This window comes from Belonocnema kinseyi, chromosome 8, assembly GCF_010883055.1.
Source record: "Belonocnema kinseyi isolate 2016_QV_RU_SX_M_011 chromosome 8, B_treatae_v1, whole genome shotgun sequence".
In the NCBI taxonomy this organism is placed as follows: Eukaryota; Metazoa; Arthropoda; class Insecta; order Hymenoptera; family Cynipidae; genus Belonocnema; species Belonocnema kinseyi.
This window is the reverse complement of record NC_046664.1, coordinates 14,324,973-14,334,414: the sequence shown is the minus strand read 5'-3', so window position 1 is coordinate 14,334,414 and position 9,442 is coordinate 14,324,973.

Genomic DNA, 9,442 nt, shown 5'->3' with positions numbered 1-9,442 from the left:
CGAAATGTAACCTAACTGACTATACGTTCAAGTATGATTGCGACGTTGCCAAGTGTTCACTGCTGCCTTCTTCGATCATGGCTACCGACGAAAGTCGACAGAATTCTGATTTTTAGAAAGGTAATACATTATTATCAAACGGTAAAAAATTCTTTAAAAAATCAGACGAATTTATGAAGGTTCGGGGCACATTTTATTAGTTTTTTGCATACGTAGCATGGATTTTGTGAGTACGGCACTCATTCTAAGCTCAAGTTCACTTGTCATTGCCATAAGCTGTATAGTAATTCATGGCCAAACGATGAAACTTTAATTAATTATTTCTCTATAAATAGACGGTCAATCAATCTGAAACTTCGCAGATGTATTCAAAAATAGTTAAAGAAGTTATAATAAAAATTTCAGCTTTTTAGCATGGATTTCGTTTCACTCTAAAACCACCTTAAGTCCAAGTGTTTCAGCAGCCTCCTCCGCTGCTTTGTACAGAAACGCTCCTTTGCCACACACACACACACACACACACACACACATATATATATATATATATGCGTGTGTGACTAGCTCGCTCCTACATTTCAACACTGAAATTAAAAATACGAAAAGATTTTGTATTAATTCATCGTTTTTTGTTTACATTAATGAAATCTGCGTAAAGGCAAAAGCTTCTTTTTTTAATTTCCCAATTTTTCCTTTAGGCTAGGGGAAAAGAGAAACTCTGCAGAATCGTTCTCAGGCTACACATGTGTTTCTCAATGTTCTACTATTTACACTAGGCTAGAGGAAAACTAACGCCCTGTAAATGAATTTTGAAGTCAAATCTGAATTTAGCTAACAAATAAACTTTAAATTACGCATCTCTTTGCTATCATAAGAATATCACATTAACAGTTCTCAGAATGCTCTTTGTTTTGAGACTTTCTCGTAGGCTAGGGGAAAAATCTGATGCCCAGATTTATTATGAGGTTTAATTAGGGTTAAGTGACTCAAAATACATAAAAATTCCTGTATTAGTATTAAAAGTATTTAGCGGCTGAAAATACGTAAGGATATACCTTTCTCGTACCCAGTTACTACACTTATAAGATGAATTTTACTCAAGTATTTACTTCAAAAAAAATAATATTTACAAAAGTTATAAACAAATGTTGAAAAATCAAAAAATCAAATTTTTTGCATTCTTATCCTAATGAGAAGGTCAAGTCTTTCTTTTGTTTTATGTAAAATTTCACTCTATCGGTTTTCATCGAATCTCCACGTTTTGAGACCCACTGATTCAGAAAAAACGATTCATACAGAGGTGCTTGTCAGTCTGTCTGTATTCTGTAGGCACGATAACTTTCAAAAAATTGATAAAAAAACAAACAAAAAACAAACTTAAAGAGTTTATCCTTATTACTTTTTTTATTAAAAGAAAATTATCAGAGTAAGAGCTTTTTCAAAATAAAAAAAAAGAAAGTAAAATAAAAATTTTAAGCGAAACAACGCATAATAAATCACTATTTTATAGGACGCGTAGCTTTGTGTCTTATATGTAGAAAATAACATTCAAAATAAAAATATCAATTTTTTTCAAAAAGCGACACAAACACAAAATAAAATTAACAAACAAAAGTTGTTCGCTTAAAAAGATATATAAATTTACTACCAATCATTTTTCGATAGGACAAGTAGATTTTCTTTTAATCGTAAACAATAAGATTAAAAACTAAAAATTAACTTTTTGGAAAAAGGACAGAAAAGACGAAAGAGGACAAAGGATCCTATATAATACCCTATATAGGTTCCTGTATGAGACCATATGCATATACATCATTGTATTTCTTTGATCGTAAAAAACAAGATTGAAAATAAAAAAAATTATAAAAACAAGAAAATAAGGATTAGCATGATTTAATTTTTATGCATATTAAGAATTATATTTACATGAATTGATAGAAATGATACATATTTTAGCGTTGAATATAATATGTATTATATTTGATATAAAAGTGTTATGTATGATGTACAAAAGTTGACATTTTGGACAGAATTAAGTGCGAAGAACGAAATACGTGATGAGAATGGGTTCGTTAAAGCCGAAAGAGCTTGAACAAAAGAGAGTTCACAATCACAAAATTACAGTTGTTGATCCGTTGACCTTTGATTTTAAAAGGTCTGTGCACGAATGCGGCAGAAATGCAAAGACCGAGCGCGGAGTGCGGTAACCATCAGTCGCGTGACGTAGGTGCACACATCATCGAGCGCGAAGAGCAAGAACCAACAGTCGGGTGCCCTAAGGAGATGAATAAAATTATTAATTTTTGAAACTTATTTCTTTTAAAGAAAGTACTTTTGATGCACCGACCATCGAAGGATTACTTCATAGTTTAAAAAAAAATGAAAATTACTTTTTGGATTTTCATATGTTTGCAATTGCTTTAGAATAAGGAGAAACGTTAATTTTTTGTTTCAGAAAATTTCCCAAAGATAGTTAAATATCCTTGTATTCAAAAAGGTTCCCAAGGAAGATTCCAGGCAAGTTTATAGAAAATTATCGCATTATAATAAACATTTTTACATAATGTTAAATTTAAATGGCGCATACATTTCTCAGGAATATTCAGCGAAGGTTCCAAGAACTGGGCAAATGTCTGCTTTTTGGCAATGTTTTCAAGGATGGTTTCAGCAATGCTTATAAAAGATTTTGGGATTTTCTAAATTTAATTGATTTAATAAATAATATTCCTCACAAAGATTCCCGAAACTTTCTTCGATGCATCCTAGAATATTTGTGAGGATTCTCCGTAACTTCCATTGACATGTTCCTGGAATTTTTTAGGAAAACGTTGTGCCATAACCAAACTGGATCGAGAATTAAATATTAAATTTTAAAGGCTTTCCAAAAACGTGCATACAAATATTTTAAAATAAAGATCCTCGTGAAGTTTATTTGTTTTAGCGTTAAAAAATTTATTCTGAAAATTTATTGCGATAAAATTGTCAGGAATTCATTCTCAAGGTAATTGCTTCTAGATATTTACTAAAATCTTATCACTTTTTCGATAAGAATAAAACCTGAAAACAAACAACTCATATATTTGTGAGAGCGCCATTCGTGAAAATCACTTGATGTTTTACTAATTATCTTCGACTGAGGTAAATAAATTTGTCCTAATTTATGATCTATACATATTGATATTTCAGAACGAAAAGGTCGACACGTATACTCTATAAGATATGAATCAAGATTCTAGGCTATTGAACTCTGTTAACTGAAGCTCTACAGTAACACATTAATAAGTTTTTTACATAATTTTAGAAAATGTGGATCGTTTACTCTCTGGTTTTTACTATGGCGATAAACCTCAATTCTATTGGTAAATAGATCCTACATATACCATATATATTATTTTAAATCAATATTCCTAGAGTTCATATGTATATAAGTTAAAAAATTATCATAAAGCAATAAATTTTTATACTTAAAAAAATGATAAATATGGCCCGTATTAATTAATTTTATTTACTACTTAATATGTATCGTAATTTTTTCGCAGTGTAGTCTTTGAAGCGATTTTTAAAACATAATTGGCATCGGTAAAGCTTTTATTGTTTAAAGAAAGGAAAGACGAGATTATTTCCTCGATCAGAAGCCGAGTTTTTACGAGTTTAATTTCAAATATCATTGATTTCGGTGGAATTCAAATTTTATATTTTTAATTTTGAGGGGAAAAAAAACTATCAAGTTAATTAAAAAATTTTGTAATAAAAGTTGTGCGGCTCGTCGATATGCACATTTATATGTTTTTTGCGTAATCAATTTTCCATGGTGGGCATTTTTCGACATTTTTCCGCATTTCGGCAACGCACTGGGTACTGGGAGAACTACTTGTGGAATCCACACGCTCAATTTTAAAGAAAAAACAGTTACATTATAAGTTTAAAAAATAAATTTTGAACAACACTTTCCGGTTTTTGGTCGATTTCGTCACAATTTTTCAATGTTCAATCACGAATCTCTTTTCTGATCATAGCTGCAATTTTTCTTGCGTTGTGAACTTTTCTTACTTGTGATAAACGAAGAATCGCTCGGTTCTTGTTTTTATGTTGGTATAAATGTGTGAAAATATTGCCTTTAACACGAGGTACGGGTCGTCTGGATCTTTCTCCAAGAACTCTTTTATTTTCGCTGCCGTGAGAACTTTTGCAACTAAAAAAAGGTCAACCAATCAAGGAGAACGTACAACACCATTTATTTTTGAGAGGACGTCGCGCAGCGATAACGAGCGTTTTCACTTCACAGTCGGACAAACTAAAATTACCTACTATTGCGTATTTTTTCTTACTTTGAAATAAATTGTATTCTCTGCTTCTTCTTGCAGATATAAGTTCACAATTTGAATGTTTACCCAATGGGGACCCTATTTCTGTTGTTCCTCGTGAAGAATCATCTTCTATTTCTGCTTCATCTTCTTTGGGCAGACAACATTCTCCTCCAGAGGCACCTTCTTGTGACAGAACCAGGTCTCCTCGTGATAGGACCAGGTCTCCTCGTGCCAGGACCAGGTCTTCTCGTGCCAGGCACATCACTCCACCGACGAGGATAGCTTCTTATGGCGGAGATGGATATGCACTTGATCAAATTCAACTGATTCGGCTCACTTCGTTGAAATATCCGCACCGGACATACGAGCTTCGAAGATACGCATTTGCTCAAGATCCAAGACTTCAATTATTGGTAGAAAGTAATGTATATGCGCTTATTCCAACGGAAGAACAAATTGTATTATCATCCATCAATGGTGACGCTTTTGCAATATTGGAGAGTAGTAATATTTTTGCTGGAATATATTCTTATATTTCTCGCCTCCGCTTTAAAGCGCGTATTAGAATAAACATGAAGAACGGCACGATCACCCCATTGACTAAATTCGAAATTTCGGAAATTCCAGTAGGCCCTTCACGCATAATCTCACGATATTTTAGAGTATATCTTGGTTAAGACTTCAGTAGCTAATCTACATTTAAAGGGATAAAGTATTTTAGAAGCAAAAACTGAATAAAATAATTAACGCTTATTTCGATCTTTATTTAAGCCTTTTCCACAATCACACAATTCACTTACACTCGCTTATTTAAAAGAAGCTAGTTATCGTTACAATTACCACTTCAAAATTTAGCTTTTTCTGAGATACTTTTGTATTCAAAAAAACACATGTATACCCGTCTCACAGTTGTATACTTTTTTTAATGACCCTAATGTCTTTTAAACTAAGCCTAATCTTCTTCGTATATTTGTATATTTGCCCTAATTTTTAGAAAAATTTATCTGAAGTTCTTATGAAAGCCATTAAATTTTTGTTATCCCCTCCAGCCTTCTCTAAATTCAACGACCTTTAGATTATTATGTAATTTTTTTTTAACTCACTTAAATTCTGTTTAATTTGACTAGGATTCCATTTACTTTTATTTTACTCAATTTAATAGAAATGTCTTTATTTTCAAAATTGTGTTGTATTGAATATTTTTCAATTATTATGAGTCTTATCAAAGCCACCTACAATCTTGTTAGGAAGAAGTCTCTAAACTTAACATGGACCAAACTTTTGTTCTGGTTAAGGAAAAAGAGAAAAATGGAATAAACGAAATTCTCCTAAACACAAGCATGCCAATGAAATTTTCCGTAAGAGTTGGGCTCTTCGAAGAAAAATCAGTGGAAACCTAATGGCTAATTTGGCATTATTTCTAATGCGTTCACATGCACCGGTGTTTAAAAACTTATAATTCTCATACAACCTCAAAACTGAATAAAAATATACTGGGGCTGTTAGTTCTTGCACTTTACGCTCCATCATTGTATTTTCACCACATTGGTGCAGAAGTCTTTGTAAATTAAAGGTCAACAAATAGACAACAATAATTTTGAGATCGTAAATTCTCTTTTGTTAAAGTTTACAATGTGAACTTTTCTACACTATGTGCAACAATATTGTATCAAAAGTATATTATATTTATTTCTGAACTTTAGACTGGTACGAATTATTCAAATATTGCAAAATAATGTACAAATTAAATTTTTTATGATTACTTCAATATTTGCTTCCTATTTTTAAATAATTCTTATTATTAGCTACCGTGAAAAATATATCATTTTAATAAATTTATATTATCAAAATTCACATTATGTATTAGTATTGAAAAATACGCATGTCATCGTAAAATAGTTCTAAAGAAATGTTTGGATATAATTTAGGCGACCAATTGTATTCTTATAACAAAAATTATTACAAATTTGTAGATCTTTTTTTAATGTACAATTTTTGTAACTTATGTGTTTTTATACCTTGCATCATTTTTTTCAGATTTGATTTTTTAAGTGTCAATGTTCTTTTTCACGATTAAAACAAAAACAACGCATTTTTTCGAAAAAGGATAAATAACGAAGTCTAGAGATTTTTTGGTAAACCAATTTTGCCTCTTTATTATTTTTTGTAGCTTGTTTGGTTTATCTAAGAATTTAATTTTCTACTTTTAATTCTGCCTTTTACAGATTAATCAAAAACAACGCGTTCTATCAAAAGTTATAAGAAAATGTACATATTTTCTGATACTAAAATAACTGCGGAAAGATATTTTGAATTTTTAAAGCAGTTAAATTCAAATTTTTTCTAATGCGTTCACTTTTTGACTTTTTATCCAAGATGGCTGACTGACGTACTTGAGCTTTAGCTTTTGACACGAAAAGAGCTTATCAAAGGCTAATCTGATAGAATAATTCTTCTAAAAGGAACCGTGCTCACGGACAAACAGACATACAGACGGACATACATACAGACACATCTAAGCATAGATACATACATACAGGCAGGCATAAATACCGACAGACACATAGGCAGACATATTCGTAAAAACCTGTTTTTCGAATTTAGAGGATATCAAAATGTGGTTATTTGACAAAAGGCGGGGGGGGGGGCACATTCTATACAAATTAAATACCTTCTCTAATGAGAATGTAAAAATTGTTAATTAAGAGAAGCACACGGAGACGACTTTTGATCTCAGTGATGACCAAAGACGTTGGAGAGGGGTCGGAGAGTATTAGTGAATTGATATATGTATCTCACCCCCGTAAAATGTTAACTTTTATTTCAGTAATTTTTAGACATGTACTCGAAATTTCTTCAGATCTTTAATTCTTTAAGATAACCTTTATTTTTTTTTTGGTGCAGTTCCGAATAGGTGAACGTGACGATTTTCTTCAAACTGCGTATACTTATGTGTTTTGACGCTCTGATTACGAAAATTATGGTGAAAATTAGCGACTCGGAGATTTTCATGGTGAAATTGCGAAAAAACCATGAAAAATATGGGTTTTTGCGTTTATCTCAGCCAATATGCAAAATCTGGCAAAATATTTCCAATAAAAGTTGTAGATCGTACAAAAATACACATTTTTTGTGTAAGACATTTTTTCTACGAATAATAGTTTGCAAGAAAGTTAGTGATATAACGATTTTTATGAAAAAAAAATAATTTTTATAATAGTCTGCTGAGTATATTTAGTGGGCTGAGTAATATTCTTTAATGTTAGTAATTAATTCTTTAAACGGATCAGCAACTATTTTCTTTACGCGTCGCCGCCATAAAAATTCGCGGAGATGCTCTGCAATGTTGCTCTTACGCACTCCTCCTCGTGAGGGAAATCGTCGCATCCACCGCCAAGATGACTCGATGTTTTGTGTGTGCGCTTCGGAATCGGGATCCACAAATTGATCGGAATGATTCACAGTTTTGTAGACAAATCCATGATCTTCGAGATTAATGTCTCCCTTCCAACAGTCGGTATGGATTCCTGTCCCTTCCGATACATGCTTTTTTATTAATGCAATTAAAGTAGCCTGATCTCTCTTATTATCGGGACAGATTTCCAACCGATCGTTGTAGGAATGTCCTCTGTGGATCATTTCGAGAATCCATGATCCTTCTACCACACGTCCTCGCTCGCATTTTCGAGGCCGATTTTGCACTCATCGATTTCAACAACTTCACCGACACCGCCGATGCGACCATCCTCCTCGAAATTGCTGTCAAGAGCAAGCATGCAGACCTCTCTACAAAATGAGAAACGGTCTGAAACTGTTTCTCGAGAAATCGATTGATTGTTTATAATGCTGCTTTCCCGGATCGCTTGTTCAAAATTAAAATTTGACGCAAAACAATACGTAATGAGCATACAGGCCGCTGCAGAAATGCGGCACCTCTCAAACCACGTGTTTTCTGCAAAGGTAATACTGTGACAATATTTGTGTATTTTATAACAAAGGAAGGATCCGCAAACATGTTCAGACTCCACAAGGGTCATCTTCTTCTTCTGTTTTGAGCAAAATCGTTCAGACGTAATTAATTCGATTTGACGCAACCACTGAAGAGTTGTTTCCCTTTCTAGGAGAAACTTAGATAAACTAAAAATATTATGTTTCATTCATCTTGACGAGGACTCAAGAGAGGAAAATCTCGAAAATTATATTTTCACGCAAGAAACACACGCCCTTAAGTACTATGAGCTCGCATGGTGGAGAAAGACCTGTCGCTAATTGCATTGAAATTTGTAAATTTGATACATTTCATCAGATATATCTGTGATTTTTCCAGAAACTATTACTCATAAAAAAAATGTATCATATAAGAGATGTGTATTTCGATAAGATCTACAACTTTTATAGAAATGTTTTGCGAAAATTTATGTATTGGCTGAGATAAACGCAAAAAACCGCGACATCTCAATGACTGGTCAAAAAATAACTTAGTTCAGACGCGATCCCCTTTCCAACGTGTCAGGGGGGCAGTGAGGCACCCCTGTGACTGGTCACAGAAATAATGTAAGGTCACACCTCTTCCCCTTTTCCCACGCGTCATATAGGCGGGAAGGCACCCCTGTGACTGCAACCAAAAAAAACTTAGGTCACACCCCTGTCCCTTTTCCTACACGTCGTGGGGGCAAGAAGGCACCCCTGTGACTGGTCACAGAAATAATGAAAAGTCACACCCCTGCCCCTTTTCCCACGCGTCATGGGGGGCGGAAAGACACCCCTGTGACTGGAACCAGAAAAAACTTAGGAATCGGGTTCAATTACGCGTATAAGACGGGTTGCTGACACTGGGGGACGGTTAACACTTGAAAACGAAAAGAGCATGATTTTTATGGTTTTTTCATCAAAATCAAGATATCACTCATTTTCTCGAAAACTATCACTGGTGCAAAAAAATGTATTCCACAAGAAATGTGTATTTATGTAAGATCTACAACTTTTATTAGAAGCATTTTGCGAGATTTTGCATATTAGCTGTGATAAACGCAAAAAACCACATTTTTATGGTTTTTCCGCAATTTCACCGCGAAAATCACCTAGTCGCCAATTTTCACTATTAGTTTCCTAATCAGCGCGTCAAAATACATTAGTAT